Source organism: Bubalus bubalis, chromosome 5 (assembly GCF_019923935.1).
Source record: "Bubalus bubalis isolate 160015118507 breed Murrah chromosome 5, NDDB_SH_1, whole genome shotgun sequence".
NCBI lineage: Eukaryota > Metazoa > Chordata > Mammalia > Artiodactyla > Bovidae > Bubalus > Bubalus bubalis.
Window position 1 is genome coordinate 39,232,436 of NC_059161.1, and position 20,543 is coordinate 39,252,978.

Sequence of the window (20,543 nt, forward strand, 5' to 3'; positions counted from 1 at the left end):
GGAAGGATCCTTACCTTGAGCCTTAGAAGAGAGCATGGCTCTGCCAATACCTTGGTCTCTGACTTCCAGCTTTTAGAAGTGCGACAGCATGAATCTCTCTTGTTTTAAGCCACCCAGTTTGTGGTGCTTTGTTGCAGCAGCCTCAAGAAAGGACAGGGACATCTAGTATTTGCAAAGGATCTTTGATCTGATATCCTTTTGTTTATGCCTTAGGTCTCTGGGGGACTTAGCCTTTATGGGGCAACACAGTACAGAAAGGCAGAGTTTGGGGTCCAGGAGTTAGCCTGTTGGCATTCAGATTTCAGTCCCACCTCTCACTAGTGTGACAGATTGAACCGTCAAAGAGGGCTGCAGGATCTCCCACCCTCCATGCTCTTTCTACAGTGGGGACTTGACTCTCCTCCCATTGAAAAGGGGGTCCGTGTTCCCTCCTGTTGAATCTGGACAGGCTTGTGAATAAGGCAGAATAAGCCCTGTGACTTCTCTGGCTGGGTTATAAAAGGTGGAGGAGCTTCTGTTTTGCTTGCCCAGCGGAACACTTGTACTGAAGTCCTGAGCTGCCATGTAAAGAGTCCAACAGCCTCGAGATTGCCATGCTGTAAGGAAGCCCAAGCTAACCCACCCGTCCTGAGGCCTCATGGAGAAGGATGTTCCCCACCTATAACTGCTCTGCCACCATCTGACTTCTGGGACAAAAGACCTTGAACTAGCCCTCCTCATATTCCTGACCCACAGAAATTGTAAGAGAGACGAAAACACTTTTTAAGCCCCCAAGTTTTGGGGTGATTTGTCATGCAGCAATTGATAACCAGATGCTAGCTGTATTTCAGGGAAAGCTACTGCAGCCTCTCTTTGCCTATTGATAATAGTACCTGACTCATGAGGCAGTGGAACGATTAAATGAAATATGTAGGCTGCTTATCACAGGGCCTGGCACAAAGTTAAGTACTCAATACAAATTATCAATTGTGCCCATTATTATTATGATTACTATATATAACTGCTTTATACACAGTTACTGTATATACTTTCCACCAAGAAACCAGTTGTGCAGAGAAAGACAAACATCACATGATACATGTAGAGCCTTTTTTAAAATGGTACAAATGAAGCTGTTTACAAAACAGAAATAAATTCACAGATGTAGAAAACAAACTTAAGGTTACCAGGGTATAAGGGGGACTGAGGTGAAGTGAAAGTCGCTCGGTCATGTCCGACTCTGTGACTCCATGGACTGTACTGGGGTGTAGTCAAACCGAAGTCTCCTGCCTTGCAAGTGGACTCTTTGCCAGCTGAGCCACAAGGGAAGATAAATTGGGAGACTGAGACTGACAAATGCATACTACTATATATAAAATAGGGATTCTCAGGTGGTGCTAGTGGTAAAGAACCTGCCTGCCAATGCAGAGGACGTAAGAGATGAAAGTTCGATCTCTGAGTTGGGAAGATCTCCTGGAGAAGGGAATAGCAACCCACTCCAGTATTCTTGCCTGGTGAATCCCATGGACAGAGGAACCTGGTGGGCTACAGTCCATATGGTTGCAAAAAGTCAGACACAACTGGAATGACTTAGCATGCACATACACACATATATAAAATAGATAACTAGTAAGAACCTACCATAGAGCACAGGGAACTCTACTCAATACTTGTGATGATCTATATGGGAAAAGAATCTAAAAAAGAGTAGATATATGTATATGTATAATTGATTCATTTTGTTGCACAGCAGAAACTAACATAACATTGTAAATCACTATACTCCAATAAAAATTAATTAATAAAAAGTCAGTTGTATCTATTCTGGGGAACAGGAACTGATCTTCCAGCTCCAGTTAAGCCTTCAGACATTGCAGCCCCTGTTGATATCCTGGCGGTGACCACACAAGAGATGGGCCGGAACCACCCAGACTCCTGATCCACAGAACCTGTGGGATTATAAACGTTTATTTTTCAAGTCATTGCATGCATGCTTCGTTGCTTCAGTCATGTCCAATTTCTTTGTGACCCTATGGACTGTAGCCCGCCAGGATCCTCTGTTAGGGTTCATTTGTTATGCAGCAGTAGATAACTAATACAGGTAGGTATTGTTCTGTTTTATAGATGAGGGAAATATGGCATTCATTCACCCCTCCAACAACTACATATTGGGTGTCTGCTATATGCCAAGCACTGTCTAACCTCTGGGACCTAACAGACAACAAGGAATACAGAGCTCCCCTCCTCACCTAGCATAGGACACATGCAGGTTAAGTAACGTGGTCTCAACTCGCAGTGAAATGACACAACCAGGATTCAGCTTCAATCTGCTGCTGCTGCTGCTGCTGCTGCTAAGTCGATTCAGTCGTGTCTGACTCTGTGCGGCCCCATACACAGCAGCCCACCAGGCCCCGCCGTCCCTGGGATTCTCCAGGCAAGAACACTGGAGTGGGTTGCCATTTCCTTCTCCAATGCATGAAAGTGAAGAGTGAAAGTGAAGTTGCTCAGTCGTGTCCGACTCTTAGCGACCCCATGGACTGCAGCCTACCAGGCTCCTGCGTCCATGGGATTTTCCAGGCAAGAGTACTGGAGTGGGGTGCCATTGCCTTCTCCGCAGCTTCAATCTACCTGTCTCTAATTCTTTGACCCCAACACCCAGGGCTTTCCTCACCCCACAAGTTAATTTCTTGGGGGCTGATGACCTCATCTCCCGCTGCCCACCCCTCTAGAGTAGTCTAGAGAGAGACATCCTGGTGGAGGTGCAGATCTATGTGGGGTGCAACTGGTGAAGAGGGCAGGCGGCGTGCCCTCCCTTGCCCCCTACTCTCAGAGATCTGCTGGGTGCTGGCAAGTCAGGCACTTAGGCCCCAGAAGAAACTCTGGGGAGGGGAGGAGAGTAGCAGGAATGTCCCCAGGGTGGAGCACTCAGGGAATAAAACCAACCAATAACTATAATGTCCCTTCTCGGCAATCAACTTACTAGGATCATTTTTTTACATGGGGGTGAGGTAGTTTTTGGATAGACTCCCACACTTTTTAAAGATCATTTAAAATACTCTTTGTTGGACAGAAATATAGATCAATGGAACAAAATAGAAAGCCCAGAGATAAATCCACGCACATATGGACACCTTATCTTTGACAAAGGAGGCAAGAATATACAATGGATTAAAAACAATCTCTTTAACAAGTGGTGCTGGGAAATCTGGTCAACCACTTGTAAAAGAATGAAACTAGAACACTTTCTAACACCATACACAAAAATAAACTCAAAATGGATTAAAGACCTAAACGTAAGACCAGAAACTATAAAACTCCTAGAGGAGAACATAGGCAAAACACTCTCCGACATACATCACAGCAGGATCCTCTATGACCCACCTCCCAGAATATTGGAAATAAAAGCAAAAATAAACAAATGGGACCTAATTAAACTTAAAAGCTTCTGCACATCAAAGGAAACTATTAGCAAGATGAAAAGGCAGCCTTCAGAATGGGAGAAAATAATAGCAAATGAAGCAACTGACAAACAACTAATCTCAAATATATACAAGCAACTCCTACAACTCAACTCCAGAAAAATAAATGACCCAATCAAAAAAATGGGCCAAAGAACTAAATAGACATTTCTCCAAAGAAGACATACAGATGGCTAACAAACACATGAAAAGATGCTCAACATCACTCATTATCAGAGAAATGCAAATCAAAACCACTATGAGGTACCATTTCACACCAGTCAGAATGGCTGCGATCCAAAAGTCTACAAGCAATAAATGCTGGAGAGGGTGTGGAGAAAAAGGAACCCTCTTACACCGTTGGTGGGAATGCAAACTAGTACAGCCACTATGGAGAACAGTGTGGAGATTCCTTAAAAAACTGGAAATAGAACTGCCTTATGATCCAGCAATCCCACTGCTGGGCATACACACTGAGGAAACCAGAAGGGAAAGAGACACGTGCACCCCAATGTTCATCGCAGCACTGTTTATAATAGCCAGGACATGGAAGCAACCCATATGTCCATCAGCAGATGAATGGATAAGAAAGCTGTGGTACATATACACAATGGAGTACTACTCAGCCATTAAAAAGAACACATTTGAATCAGTTCTAATGAGGTGGATGAAACTGGAGCCTATTATACAGAGTGAAGTAAGCCAGAAAGAAAATCACCAATACAGTATACTAACGCATATATATGGAATTTAGAAAGATGGTAACAATAACCCTGTGTACAAGACAGCAAAAGAGACACTGATGTATAGAACAGTCTTATGGACTCTGTTGGAGAGGGAGAGGGTGGGAAGATTTGGGAGAATGGCATTGAAACATGTGTAATATCATGTATGAAATGAGTTGCCAGTCCAGGTTCGATGCACGATACTGGATGCTTGGGGCTGGTGCACTGGGACGACCTAGAGGGATGGTGTGGGGAGGGAGGAGGGAGGAGGGTTCAGGATGGGGAGCACATGTATACCTGTGGCGGATTTGTTTTGATGTTTGGCAAAACTAATACAGTGTTTGAGGTTTAAAAATAAAATTTAAAAATAAATAAATAAATAAAATTTTATTCACACACACACACAAAAAAATAAATAAAATACTCTTTGTTCATGGCCAACAACAGATGACGCCTGCTCTCAGGGTCCACCAGGCTGTTTCAATCTGTCTGGCTCAGAGATGAGGCTCATAATCTTTTCTTCTAGAACCACACAGTCCCCACCTCTTCACCCCATCACCAGCATTTGAACTAAATCTCAGTTCTTCAGAGGTGTCTGCTTGTGTGTGAGAGTCGGGTAGGACCCACACCTGTCTGGGTGAGTTTAAGTTTCACTGGACTCCTGATCTGCCATGTGTGTGAGGAGTCCGACAGCTCTGAGACTGCCATGCTGTCAGGAAGCCCAAACTAGCCTGATACCAGTCAGGGTTCTTAACCTTCCCCAATCAATAGAAATTGATAAGAAGCCAGACAAGAAATGCAGGCAAGGCTTTACTGGTTCTTGCTGCAGCAGGGGGAAGCAAAAACAGGTAACAGGTTCCCTTGCTCAGTCCCCAAAGTGAGGAGAGCTGGTTCCTTATATAGGGTAAGGTAGGGGTACGATTAAAGAGCTTCTTGACCAGGGTGAAAGAGGAGAGTGAAAAAAGCTGGCTTGAAACTCAACATTCAGAAAACTAAGATCATGGTATCCGGTCCCATGACCTCATGGCAAATAGAAGAGGAAAAAGTAGAAGCAGGGAGGTTTTATTTTCTCGGGCTCTAAAATCACTGCAGACGGCGATTATGGCCATTAAATTAAAAGATGCTTGTTCCTTAGAAGGAAAGCTATGACAAACCTAGAAAGTGAAAATGAAGGTGTTAGTCCCTCAGTCGTGTCCAACTTTTTGCAATCCCATGGGCTATAGCCCACCAGGCTCCTCTGTCCATGGGATTCTCCAGGCAAGAATACTGGAGTGTGTAGCCATTTCCTTCTCCAGGGGATCTTCCTAACCCAGAGATCGAACCCAGGTCTTCTTCATTGCAGGAGATTCTTTAGGACAAACATAGACAGCATATTAAAAAGCAGAGGCATCACTTCACCCACAAAAGTTGCTATAATCAAAGCTCTGATTTTTCCCAGTGGTCATGTTCTAATGTGAGAGTTGTACCATAAAGAAGGCTGGGCACTGAAGAATTGATACTTTTGAATTGTGGTGCTGGAGAAGATTTTCGAGAGTCCCTTGGACTGCAAGGAGATCAAACTAGTCAATCCTAAAGGAAATCCATCCTGAATATTCATTGGCAGGACTGATGCTGAAGCTGAAGCTCCAATACTTTGGCCACCTGATGTGAAAAGCCAGCTCACTGGAAAAGACCCTGATGCTGGGAAAGATTGAAGGCAGGAAGAGAAGGGAGGGGCAGAGAATGAGATGGTTAGATAGCAACACTGACTCCATGGACATGAACGAGAGCAAACTCCAGGAGATAGTGGTAGACAGAGGAGCCTGGCATGCTGTGGTCCACGGGCTCACAAAAAGCTGGATACGACTTAACAACTGAACAACAACAACAGGGATGTGTCTAAGGGTGGGGCTGGAGGGGTGACTTAGGTGGTTTGCCTACCTCTTTGGTGATGTGGGCAGGGGGCATGCACAGCACCCTGCTTTTGCTCCCAACACCCTATTTTTGCTTCCAGCTCTTCAGAAGTGGCAGTTGAAAATTTTTTTTGTTCATTTTGTATCTTGTTGTCCATAATTTGCCCCCAACTGCTTGGGCACACAGTTATTTTTAGTCCCTTACAATTTGTTTGTATTTTGTTGCTCCAGGAGACATTTGTCCAGGTGCAGCCACTGCAGCAAAGTGTCCCAGGTCCCAGCCTGTCTCAAGCGCACCTGGAAAAGCCCTGAGCCCACCTGAAGAGAGAGAAATGCCCCTAGTTTAGCCCCTGTTGCTAAGACAGCTCAGCTGCTGTCGGCCTTAAAAACAAACAAGCAAGAATGAAGTGGACTTTTAAAAATCATCCATTTTCCACCCTCTTGTTTAAACAGAGAAAGAACTGAGGCTCAGAGAGGGGAAGCCAGTGTCCAGGACACAGAGCCAGTTTCCTGCCTCTGTTCCCCGCTTACCTCCTGTGCTCAGACGCACATGGGGAGCCTTGAGAGCCCCATGAACTAGTTAACATTGACTGAGCACATCCCGGGGCCCTGTGATCATGGGAAGCATCTCACTTATGGGAAGAGAAAGTGAGCAGAGCCCAGCTCTGCAGGGCAGGTGAAGGGTGGGACGAGTTCAGATTTCATTCCTAGTATATCATCTTCCCCACCTCTTCCCTCGTTCATTTCCTCCCATCTCTCTCTAATGGGCCCCAATTACACCCCACCCGTTTTTAAATAATTCAACTTGTTTCAGTAAAAAGCCATCAGCTTTGATGCTGTACACACATTTTTAAGTCTGTGAAGGCAAGGAAAGTGGGGAACAAAGCAAGCCTCTCTAATCATCTCTTTCTTTTCCTCCTTCTCCTGCCCATCCTCTCCTCTACTGTCCCGGCAGAGTACACCTCCCACCCTGCAGCAGGAAGCCAGGGTTATGAGCAGAAGCTGTGCTCCACCGCCGGCCAGGCTCCTGGCTGTCAGCACCCATGGCCAGCAGGATTGTTGCAAACTCTGTCACTCTAACGGCTGATAAAGACCCACAAACCACTCGCCTGCAGCCTGGGCTCCTGGTCCTGATAAGTTGGGCCTGTCAGCACTGTGTCCACACCTTCTCCTGGCTCAGCCTCCCGAGGCCCATCACTGCTCTGGGCTTCCTGTTGCCTGTTTACAGCCAAGCCCTGGCCACCGTGCCTAGGCCAGGCCACAATCACCTTGAGATGACCCTAGGGAGCCAGGCTTGCAGCAACAGATTGGGAAGGACAATTTGCTCTGGATATGGAGGGGGTCCAACTGTGATGGACACTTTCTGCCCCTAGTACTGTTCAGGCCCCTATTTCCAGACTGAGCCATGTGGGATTCTGACTGTCTAAGGCAGTTCAGCACCCTCCTAGCCCTTCCTAGGGCAGCCAGCTAGACCAAGGCTATGATCTTAACCCCAGGAAGACTTGACCACAGCTTCCCTGGTGGCTCAGCTGGTAAAGAATCCACCTGCAATGCAGAAGAACTGGGTTTGATTCCTGGGTTGGGATGATCCCCTGGAAAAGGGAACAGCTGCCCACTCCAGCATTCTGGCTTGGAGAATTCCATGGACCATATAGTCCACAAGGTCAAGTCCAAGAGTTGGACGTGACCAAGTGACTTTCACACACACACAAGACAGTAATGGTAGTTGTAACTATGGAAGGGGTACCATCTGCTTCTAGTGGGTAGAGGCCAGGGATGCTGCAAGGCACAGGACAGCCCTATGACAAAGGATTATCTGGCCCCGGGCTTCCCTGGTGGCTCAGTGGTAAAGAATCCACCCTGTGATGCAGGAGACATGGGTTTGATTCCTGATCCGGGAAGATCCCACATGCTGCGAAGCAACTAAGCCCGTGTGCCACAACTACTAAGCCTGTGCTCTAGAGCCTGGGAGCTGCAACTACTGAGCCCACGTGCCACATCTACTGAAGCCCAGATGCCTAGAGCCTTTGTTCAGCAGCAAGAGAAGCCACCACAATGAGAAACCGTTGCGTTGCAATTAGAGAGTAGCCCCTGCTCGCTGCAACTAGAGAAAAGCCCGAGCAGCAAGGAAGACCCAGCACAGCCAAAAAAAGAGTATTACCTGGCCCCAAATGCCAACAGTGTCGAGACTGAGAAACCCTGAGCTGGACACCATAGACGGCAAAGCCTGGAAGTGGGGTCTGCAAATGCCTCACCCAGAGATGCAGAAGCCAAGCCCAGGCACTGTCTGGGAGCCAGGCAGAGCCCTATCCTCAGGTACCAAATGACTTGGAACAAGTTAGACTAAGGCAGCATCTTCCCAAGACTGGCCCCACCAGGTCCTGTCCTTCCCTCAGCCATCATATTCAGGTACATCCTGACCTTGCAGCCTCTTATCTGAGCTCATCCTAGGAAGAGCATAGGAAATAATAGCAGCTGTTTTTCTGAGCTCCAACTATGATGTGGGCACTGGGTCAGGCATTTTACTTCCTCTAATGTTTCTACAAGAGGCTTCCCTGGTGGCTCAGATGGTAAAGAATCTACCTGCAATGCAGAAGACCTGGGTCCGATCCCTGGGTCAGGAAGATCCCCTGAAGAAGGAAATGACTACCCACTCCAGTTTCTATACAGCAACTCCAGGAGGGAGGGGTTATTGCCAACCCCTTATAACAGACAAGGAAACTGGGGCTCAGAGCTGTTACCTGATTTACCCGAGGTCATTGTTATGGCCATATTAAAGCCCCAAACCCTAGTGCCTGAGAATTACCTTATTTGGAGGTAAGGTCTCTGTGGGTGCATGCTAGTCTCTTCAGTCATGTCTGACTCTTTGCTACCCCCATGGGCTGTAGCCCACCAGACTCCTCTGTCCATGGGATTCTCCAGGCAAGAATACGAGAGGGGTTTGCCATTTCCTCCTCCAGGGGATCTTCCTGACCCAGAGATCAGACATGTGTGTCTTATGTCTCCTGCGTTGGCAGGTGGGTTCTCTACCACTAGCACCACGTGGGAAAACCCAGAGTCTCTGTAGAGGTGAACAGATGTAAATAAGGTCTTTGGGATGGGTCCTGACCCCTTAAGATTGACCTCCTCATAGAAGGGGGAAATTTGGACAGAAATGTGCACACACGCAGACCTAAAGCAGAGATTGGGGTGATGCACCTACAAGTAGAGGAATGCCAAGATTGCCAGGAAACCACCAACAGCCAGGGCAACACGAGATTCCCTCACAACCTGCTGACGCTGTGATCTTGGGCTTTGGGCCTCCAAAACTGTGAGACAAGAAACTTCTGTTGCTTCAGCCACCCAGTTTTTGGTGTTTTGTACAATAGCCCTCAGGGGACTAATACAGTCGCACAGGTGCTAGGGGTGGGCCCCTGGTGGAGCTCTGAACTGTCCAACTAAAGGCAGCCTCTGACCACATTTCTATTATTCCTTCTGGGCCAGGTGCCCTAGCACCCAGCAGGTCCTTTAAAGCAAGACTTTGGCTGACAAAGGTCCATCTAGTCAAGGCTATGGTTTTTCCAATGGTCATGTACGGGTGTGAAAGTTGCACCATAAAGAAGACTGCATGCCAAAGAATTGATGCTTTTGAACTGTGGTGCTGGAGAAGACTCTTGAGAGTCCCTCAAGACCCTCCTTGGGGTCTTGTCCCTCCTTGGGGCAAGGAGATCAAACCAGTCAATCCTAAAGGAAATCAATATTCCCTGAATATTCATTGGAAGGACTGATGCTTCAGCATCAGCCACCTGATGAGAAGAACTTACTCATTGGAAAAGACCCTGATGCTGGGAAAGATTGAAGGAAAAACAAGAAGGGGGCAACAGAGGATGAGATAGTTAAATAGCATCACTGACTAAATGGACATGAATTTGAACAAACTCCAGAAGATAGTGGAGGACAGAGGAGCCTGGAGCGCTACAGTCATGGAGTTGCAAACAGTTGGACATGACTTAGCGACTGAATAACAACAACAAATTATGATTATTACTGTGGTATGACTCTGTCTTATGGTCCCAGGAAGATGGAGGGTCGGGCTATTGACGATGATTAGATATCATCTCTGGGCCCCCGTGCCCTGTTTCCCAGCACCCCATCATGCTTCTAAGGGGTGGGAACAAGAGGACATTGGAGATTCACCATCGGGGTGCTGGGGCCCGCCCGGCAGACTTTCCTTCACATGGTTCCCTGAGGAAGTCACGTGGTTGATCACACGCAGAGCATCAAGCGCTATCAGCAGCTCTGCCACGTTCCAGGGATTCTTCAGCCCCGTGTGGGACCCAGGGGAGTGTGCAGTCTGATGAGAGCCTGGGCTGCCATCATACAGGATGGCTTTGCACCCCACCCACCTCCTGTGCAGAATAACCTACCCCCATGTGGGCACATCATTCTTGAATCCTACATCCCAGCAAATGCCCTTGCCAGGCCCAGGGCTGCTCTCTCCAGAACCTGCTGCCAGATGGAGCATGTTTGCCTCCTAGCAGGAGGGCAGGGCAGCTCAGGATGGTCACCTCTAAGACATCCTCCCGGGCCTCCTGCTTCCGGGAGACAGATCAGGTCCTCCTCCATCCCTGGGACTCAGTAAAGATCTGTCAACACCCACCACGATCCTAACACTGTTGTAAAGGAGCCCCCAAATGTCCCTGATTTCAGGGAATTTGTAGTCAAGAAAGAGAATGACCAATTCATTTCTTGTGGTATTTTACTTTGCTATATTATCAAATGCGACGGCCAGATCTCACAAGTATTCTGGCCAAAATCCAGAAATAAGTGATAGAAAAATAACCAAAGAGGGACTTCCCTAGTAGTCCAGTGGTTAAGAATCTGCTTTGCCATGCAAGGGATGTGGGTTTGATCGCTGGTTAGGGAACTAAGATCCCACGTGCTGCAAAGCAATTACACCCACATGTGGAAACTACATAGAACACACACACACTCTGGAGCCCGGGTGCCGCAGCTAGAGAGTTGGTGTGCTGCAATAGATGAGTAAACATTGAGACAAAAAGAAAAACAACCAAGAACTCCCTATGCCACAAAATCAAACTAGAAACACAGGCGGCGGGGAGAGGATGGATTGGGTGAGGGGTGGCACATGACCAGCCTTTTGTTTTCTTTAAGTTTATTGTTTGAGAAAAAGTAACACATGCTCACTGTAATAGGTAAGAAAATCGGGATAACTAGTGGGAACCTACTGTATAGCACAAGGAGCCCAGCCTGGCACTGTGTGCTGACCTAGAGGGGTAGGATGGTGGGGGTAGGAGGGAGGGGACATATGTATGCCTATGGCTGATTCGTTTTGTTGTATGGAAGACGTAAATGTGTATGTGTGTTAGTTACTCAGCTGTGTCTGACTCTTTGCGACCCTATGATCTGCAGCCCGCCAGACTCCTCTGTCCATAGGATTCTCCAGGCAAGAATACCGGAATGGGTTGCTATGCCCTCCTCCAGAGGATCTTTCCGACCCAGGAATTGAATCCATGCCTCTTACATCTACCTGCATTGGCTGGTGGGTTCTTTACCACTAGCGCCACCTGAGAAGCCCAAATTATCAAGCTAGTCAATTAGTAAATTAAATTACTGGGCTTCCCAGGTGGCACTAGTGGTAAAGAACCCGCCTGCCCATGCAGGAGATGTAAGAGACGCAAGTTCGATCCTGAGCTGGGAAGATCCCCTGGAGGAGAACATGGCAATCCACTCCAGCATTCTTGCCTAGAGAATCCCATGGACAGAGGAGTCTGGTGGGCTACAGTCCATCGAGTCACAAACAGTCAGACATGACTGAAGTGACTTAGCGCTTATAGACCTAATGGCATAATCATGCAACATAAAGTCCAAACCAGGACGCTTTTGAGCATGAAACTTGGTGGATTTAAACCAGATGGTGAACGCTGACTGGACAGCCTGGACACCCACGTCTTAGAAGGAGTCATGAGAGGGGACAAGCTAAAGCCGAGTTGGACATAGATCAACAACCGAACACATCTTTCTGAGTGTTTCGTGTATTTCCAAGCAGGTGATGGGAGGCCTGGGGCCGGGAGACACCTCAGTCCAGGCTCTGAGCTCCCCCAAGCTCTGAGTCATCAGCCTTCACATCTGAGTGACTCCTGGGGTTCAGAGAGGACCAAGTTCCCAGGCTGTGGGGAAGACTCAAGCACCCCTCTCAAGGTTGTCTCCTAGTTTTGCTTTGAAAATTCCAGCAGGACCCTGAGCAGTGATTCAAGCTCCATCTGCTTGTTTGCTCTGGTCTTAGAGATTCTCCAGAAATCCAAGCTACATAGCAAGGACAGGGCTAGGAAGGCCAGGTGGGCTGGCCGGTAGGAGACAAGCCACCCCTGTGAGCGAGCCCAGCAGAAGCTGCACGCTACCCAACTCCAATTGCACCCTCCCCCACATCCCCTTTCGGCCTCCCTCGTGGCCTCCATCCTCCTTTACCCGAGCGGCCAGTCTGCAGAGGGATATAACCAGTTCCCCAACTTCCAGGATCCTGCTGTCCAAGAGCGACCAGGGCTCTGCCCTCTCAGGTTCCACGTCAGCTCGACTACAGGTGTTCCGAGCACCTATTCTGCGTCGGATGCTGGAATCACAGCAGCAGCCGCAGCGGTACTATAGCCCAGTTTACCCGGGCTTCCATCCCTGTGGGGACCACAGGCAACAGGTGTGATGAGTGTTAGCAAAGGAGAGAGGATCACAGAGAGAAAGGAGTCTTGAGCTAGTGTTGGGCTTCTCTGAGAAAGTAACATTTAATGGAATGCTTGAGGCTCAGTGGGGCAAGGAGGAGAGATGAGCTGGTAGCAGGCCCCATGGAAGGAACTCAGGGAGTTGGGGAATGGGAAAGAGGCTGTGAGGTTGGGTATGGGGTGAGAGGTAGGTGGGGCTGGACCTTGTGGGCCTTCTAGACTGTATGCCAAGAAATGTCTGTGTGTGCTCTGTTGCTCAGTCTGACTCTTTGAGACCCCACAGACTGTAGCCCACCAGGCTCTGCTGTCCAAGGGATTTTCCAGGCAAGAATACTGGAGTGGGTTCCTTCTCCAAGGGATCGCATCTCTTATGTCTCCTGCATTGGCAGGCAGATTCTTTACTGCTACGCCACCTGGGATAGGGCAAGAACCACGAGCAATTGTTAAAGGAATTCATACAGATGTTGAGATAGGATCTAATCTTCCACCTTCCCTGCCCTAGAAAACAGCTTGGGACAAGAGCAAATGCAGGTGACAAAGTCCTGTATCCCAGGCCAGGGCACTGGGGAGGGGGTGAGAGGAGCCAAGAGCCTGGGACCCACTAGAACCCATCCCTGGCTTGCTTAGCAGCCACATCACTTAGGGTTGGAGTGAAGCCTCAGGACCGAGGGAGGAGACAAGGAAAGAAAGCTCAGAGTATGGGCTTCCCTGACCTGCAGGCCCAGGCCCTGTGTTGGCTCATACTCCCAGTCCAGGCCTGGGAGCCCCAGCTTCAAGATGGTCACTTCTGAGCACCCCCCAGTACGCTCCCCTCAACACACACCCCCAGGATGGAGCAGAAAGAACGCACTGGAGGCAAAGGGACAGTCAAACAAGGAAAAATGCAGCCAGATGGCGCCGGGACTGGGCGGTTTTGCCCCCTCGCCTTCCCGTGCGTGCACTGGGTGCAGACAGGAAGCAGTTGGAACCAGCTCCAGAATTTTGCAGGCGGGGTGGGTGGGGGAGAGATGCCCGTGACCACCAGCCGTCGGGCGGTGCCGTTGGTCCCGCGGACTGACCTCACTGCCCAGGCCCGCGGAGCCCCTCCTGGGGTCACATTCCGTGCTGGAGAGCCCCTCTCCAAGGCCTTGGATGGCGCCAATATCTTTTTAGGAACCAAGGGTCTAATTTTAGTGTCCCGGCCTTCGACACCTTCCTGAAATAGCTCCCTGTTTTCCCTCCCGGCCCTGCCCCTTCCTTGGAGAAGGTGAACCCCCTGCATCCCCGTGATCCGGCCTGGTGAGCGCGGGCCCACAGCCTTGTATGGGTCTCGGTAGAGGGACTCGTGTCTCTGTGGTCTGTTCCTGGTGACCCGACCCAGAGGGCTCTACTGGGGAGGGCAGCTCAGCGCCCACCAGGCCAGGGGTCCCACAGAGCTCACTCCTGCCCTCTCCCTGTCCACTGGCCATGCTCAGGCATGTCACAGGCCTATGGGGCCCAAGTTCAGGTCCCCAGCCCACTGGAAATCAAGCCTGCTGAGCCTCAGCCTCTGCCTGTGGTAACAGTGGGTCAGCAGACACCTTGACCCAGCGGAGCTTCTGTTTTTCATTCCGTATGTTCTGTGCCATCCTTGTATCAATAACACTTAGTAGTAGTATTTTCTGAGCACTTACTATGGTGTCACTGAGAAGGCAATGGCACCCCACTCCAGTACTCTTGCTTGGAAAATCCCATGGACGGAGGAGCCTGTTAGGCTGCAATCCGTGGGGTCGATAAGAGTCGGACAGGACTGAGCAATTTCACTTTCACTTTCATGCATTGGAGAAGGAAATGGCAACCCACTCCAGTGTTCTTGCTTGGAGAATCCCAGGGACGGGGGAGCCTGGTGGGCTGCCGTCTATGGGGTCGCACAGAGTCGGACACGACTGAAGTGACTTAGCATAGCATAGCATAGCATAGCATACTATGGTGTCAAGTGCTTCTCATGCATGATGTCATTTAATCCTCTCAACCACCCTATGAGGTAAGTACTGTTACTGTCCCCAAGGTATGGAGCCACCAAGTGGGGGGGGGGGCACCTGAGATTGGAACTCAGGAGATCTGACCTCCAGCCCCCTGCTTCATTGTTCACATGACATCTCCACCCAAACACCTACTTGGACCCTCACAACAGCTCTCTCTCCCCTGCCTTTGTCCCAGGTCCTTCCCTGGAGTACTCCATTCAGATTCTTCTAGGCTTCCTAAGCAAGCCAGAGAGGTCATCTTGCCTGTGAGAAGTCACACAGCACACTAGTGGTGGATGAAGATTCAACCCCCAAATTCTAAGAATAACAGGGCATTTCCCGAAGGAGGCTGCAGCTCCACTAAGAGCTACGGATGTGTCAGCCGCATCCGGACGAACAAGGTGGTCCCGGTAATCGCTGGGTGTGTGCATCTGGGCTGGGATGTTTTCACCAGCAGCCCGCTCCCTAACAGGCCCATGTGCTCATCTGCAGAAAAGCTTTCTAAAGGGGCCACCAGCAGGCTGAATGATGGGTGGCCAGGAAGCATGATTCAGCAGGCATCCGGGGCACGCCCCTGGGGACCTATCATCCTGCTAGGAAGTGGACACATCAAAGGAGAAAAGCCAGAGTGGCCTTCCCAGGCCTCCTCTTGCTGCAGTCAGAGCCCAAACCCCACACCCATGGGTGTCTGTGAGTGGCAGGAGCTCCCTCCTGGGGCCCCGAGGCCCGGCTCCCTCCACGGGCTCCCGCCTGCATGCTGACCAGGCTCAGCAGTGACCAGGGTGGGGTGGAGGAAAGCAGCAGTGCAGTGAGTCAGGCAGGACGAGCTGCTCCCACCCAGGAGAGCACGTCAGGGCCTTGGGAAGTGGGAAGAACCTTCAAACCCCACACCATCCGGCTTTATCCAAGCAGCCTTTGACTGTCAGAATAGGAAATGCAATTATTGTCTGAGTGGATAAAGAGTTGCCCTTCTGAAACCAACAACTTTCCTTACATGCTGCCATCTCCAGAATCAGGGTTTGGGGCCTGGCAGGTGGACACACACGCAGGGGAAAATGGAAGAAGCGGGCGGTAGCTCACGTGCCAGACTTTGAAATGGCCAGAGGGACTAATGATCAAACACTTGTAAGTGGGTGATGTAAGGAGTGTACATAGCAAGCCAGGTGACAAACAGGACCTGACCTTTGAGCTAGGTGCTGAGGATGTAACAGGGCATGTGGAGGACTGTGGGGACCTTGTCTGAAGGAGAAGCTCAGTGCGCCTGAGTGCCATCTTGGGGGCGAACACCTCTATCATCCTGATGCAAAGAGCCAACTCATTGGAAAAGACCCTGATGCTGGGAAAGATTGAGGATAAGACGAGAAGAGGGTGACACGAGGATGAGATGGTTGGATGGCATCACCAATTCAAAGGACATGAACTTGGGCAAACCCTGGGAGATGGTAAGGGACAGGAAACCCTGGCACATGGCAGTCCCTGGGGTCACGAAGAGTCAGACATGACTTGGTGACTGAGCAACAACAACAACAAGCTCTATTGTCAGGTGCAGAAGTAAATTCAAAGTCTTCTGAAAAATCTGATTTTTTAACATCTTGGCCAACATAATACCAGTAAATTGTTTTACATTTATTATATTATTAATAAATAGTATATGATAAAGTATTATTATATTTTATTTATTTTTAATTGGAGGATAATTGCTTTACAATGTTGTGTTAGTATACATATATGTATTCCCCTCCCTCCTGAGTCTCCATCCTGACAACCCCTCTAGGTTGTCACAGAGCACTAAGCTGAGCTCCCTGTGTTATACAGCAGTTTCCCAATAGCTATGTATTCTACACTTGGTAGTGTATAAATTATTATTACATTTATTTTACTATATTATTAATATTTATTTGTAATGATCCCCTGAAGGTGTTAGTCGCTCAGTCATGTCCCACTCTTTTCGACCCCATGGACTATAGCCCATCGGGCTCCTCTGTCCACAGGACTTTCCAGGCAAGAATACTGGCATGGGTTGCCATGCCCTTCTCCCGGGGAGCTTCCCAACCCAGGGATCAAACCTGGATCTCCCGTATTGCAGGCAGATTCTTTACCATCTAAGCCACCGGGGAAGCCCATTAGTAATGATAAGAAATTATTATTGTCATTACCATTATTACCACTGAGAGTTTCTCACAACAGGTGTCTGCAGCCCTGGAGAGGGCTGGGGAGACAGCCTTTGCTGTGAAATTATGCTTTTCTTGTTTACAAAGTACATTGTCTGGTGTGATTGTCACCCCAAGCCTGGGAGCAGCCTGGAAACATCTGTTGTGCCCACCTGACAGATTAGGGAAACCAAGACCCAAGAGACTGTAGCACTTTACAAGGGTCACACAGCAGTAGCAAAGCAGACACTCAGGTCTCTGATCCCCAGAGGGTGAAGTCTGTGTACTAACGGAAGGTAGGGAGGCTGCCCATAGAAATGGGGGCCACTGCCTGCACTTTCGCACCAGCAGAGCTGACCCCACCCAGTTACCTGAACTCCTGGCTCCCTGCTCTCAGCACCCCAAGAAAAGCTAAGGGTGGAGATAAGGTGGCCGAGGTGCTGATGAGCCATGTGACACGCAGATGTTTGCAGCTCCAAAGCCAGCCCCCACCCTCCCTGTCTGGCCGGAGGAATGCAGACGAGAAGGTCAGGTGATAGACAGGGCGTCCATGATGGGCAGATTCCAGTGTCAATCCCAGGGGCTCCGGGCTGAGACCTGCCTCACTTTCGAGGCCACCTCCCCTCTTGTGCATTTCCTGTGTCTGACCAGCCCTGGCTCCTTGCCCTCCAAAGGGTCCTGGGGCTCGCCTGCCTCTTGGGGTCCCACAGCTCTGAGGTCCCAGATGTCTCCCACTGGACTCATCTGTCCTCTACAGCAGGAGCAGAAAGCTTGCTGTGAATCCTGCCTTCGAGACCAAATGGCATTACTGATGTCTGAAAGGAGACCCCAGAGAAGCTACTTGGAATCCCATTCAACCCATCGATGTGGGAGACTCCAGCCTCAGAACACCCAGGAAATAGATATTCCTCTGAAACATGTGTCTAGCAGTTTCCCTGGTTCTCTGCCCATCCTCCCTAGCGTAATCACTCACTGCTGTTCCCCGGGCGGGCAAACGTCTGTCCCAAGTGGATGGAACTCTGACTGGCCCCGGACATTCTGCTGCTCCTGCTCAGAAGCAAGCCCCAAGCCCCATGGTTTACCAGTGGGCCAAACGCAGCCTTTTCAAGGGAGTGGAACTGAACCCCCATCTCTAGGACTGTTATTTTTTCAGAAATCCCTCATCTTTTATATGTTTTAACTTCATATATTACCACTATGATGTTTGCCTTAAAACATCAAGGGTTTTTTTTCTAGAAAGCTATGATTTCTTAAGTAGAGTTTTTCCCTCCAACTTGCTGTGAGAGAAGCAAGAGTTATTGAATGGGACTTCCCTGGTGGTCCAGGGGTTAAGACTCTGTGTTTCCACCACAGGAGTCACAGGTTCGATCCCTGGTCTGGGAACTAAGATCCTGCATGCTGCATGGCCAAAAAAAAAAAAAAAGGTACGGAAGAGTTATTGGAAAATCAGGGTGATGCACCCAGGTCTCCCAAAGTGGGGACAGACATGAGTATGGCCAGTAGTGGGCTTGAGGAAGCAGTTTCTGGGACTTTCCTTGCTTGGCGCCTCCGTTCCATCTTACCAGGAGCTCAATTCTATCCTTGCTCAGGGAACAGCATACAGTAGCAAGAAATATAGGCCCCATGCTGGGCTCTGGCTGCTCAAGGGCCACCAACACGAGGCCTGGGAATGGAGAGAGAACCAGCTGACCACTTATTAGGATTTGGTGCTTTTGCATCCTGACCCATTTAATCCTGCCACTAACCTGAGCATTACCTCCATTCTGGGCTTCCCAGGTGGTGCTAGTGGTTAAGAACCTGCCTGTCAATGCAGGAGATGTAAGAGACGTGGGTTCAATCTCTGGGTTGGGAAGATGCCCCGAAGGAGGGCATGGCAACCCACTCCAGTATTCTTGCCTGGAGAATCCCATGGACAGAGGAGTCTGGCTGGCTATGGTCCACAGGGTCGCAGAGAGTTGGACACGACTGAAGCGACTTAGCATGTACACACCTCCATTTTACTGGTGAGAAAACTGAGGCTCAGAAAGATGAAGCAAGTTGCCCACAGTCACACAGCCCATAAAATCAGAACTGGGATTTGAACTGAGGTCTATGTAACCACAAGGTCCCTGCCCTTTCAAGGCACCAGGCATGACTCTCAGGGGAGACAGAGTGAGATTGGTTTTGAGTACTGCACAGCTGATCCCAGACCAGAAAAGAGATGGGGCCTCCTGAACTGTCTAGGAACTCCCACAAAAGAACTAAGATCTATCTAGTTTTATATTTATTTTATTTTATTAATTTATTTGGCTGTGTTGCGGCACATGGGATCTTTTAATCGTGGCATGTGGGAACTTGTTTCCTGACCAGGGATCAAACCTGGGCCTCCTGCACTGGGGGCATGGAGTCTTAGCCATTGGACCACCAGGGAAGTCCCTAAAATCTCTTGTGAGTTTCCCTAGTCCGCCGGCCTTGGACAGAGCCACTGCTCTGTGTTCCTACCATCTGGCTGGCCTGCTCCTTCCCAAAGTGAGGACCAAATGAGCAGGTGAACAGAGAGCCTTCAGCGCCACCTGCTGGAGATACAGTAGCAGCATCTCTAGTGGACCCTGCATCCCCAGAACACGTCATCCCTGGCCACTGAGGAAACTGGGGTTGGGGAGGTATGACGAGCAGCAGGGAGCAGGGCAAGATGGCTTCTCAGGAGATTAGTCCTATACTCGATCCTATAAATAGGTGTGGGTTCCTCCTGCCAGAAACTTAGCTGCATCTGGCGCTCAAAATACACCTGACCTTGCAAGTACAGATGGATGGATGGAGGCATGTCAGCTGCTGAGGGCCAAGCTAGGAGGAAGGCTAGATAATTGCTGTATCATGGAAACAAGGCAATTTTAGGCAATTTTCTGCACAATTCCCTGGCTGTTTAAGTCCAAAAAGATGATTGGAGAGGCCAGCTGGAGACTCATGTCAACTCTATTTCTGATCAGCCTGAAATTTTCATAACAGTCATGACTATTAGTGAGCCTGTGGCCGCTGCCATTATAAACCTCCCCTATCTTTCCTCTCCCAGCCTGAGTGTCTACAGCATCCACTGAGCGGGGGGCTGGGGTGATTGGCCCCAGGAACCCGGGAGAAGCAAGCAGCTCAGCCCCAGGGAGCAGAGGGAAGAGATCCAGGCTGTTCCCCACAGCTAACATCTCTCAAGTGTGTCCTTTGTGTCAAATCATGCGCCTACACACTACACACCGGGTCTCATTGACTGTGATTGTGACCAATGAAGAAGGGAGGTTCATACCCAGAGGTAGCCACACTAGTCTCTGTCTAGACGGAGGTCCCCATGACCCAGTCCTGCTGACCACTTTCTGTTGTTCAAGCCACAAAGGAGGCAGCATGATGGAGTGGTCAGGAGGCAGCCTCTGGAGCCAGACTGCCAGTCCTGGTCCTCACCGACCAGCACTGTGATCTTGACCAGTTACTTGACTTCTCTGAGCCCCACATTCTCTGCCTGTGATATAGAGGTTGTAACAGCACCTACCCAGGTCTCCTTATTCCCTCGCTGGCACAGCCGGTGTCAGTTCTGACTGGTGACTCTGCCGTATAGTTATTACATTGTTTTTTATTAATTATTATTTATTTATTGACTGTACTGGGTCTTCACTGCTGCA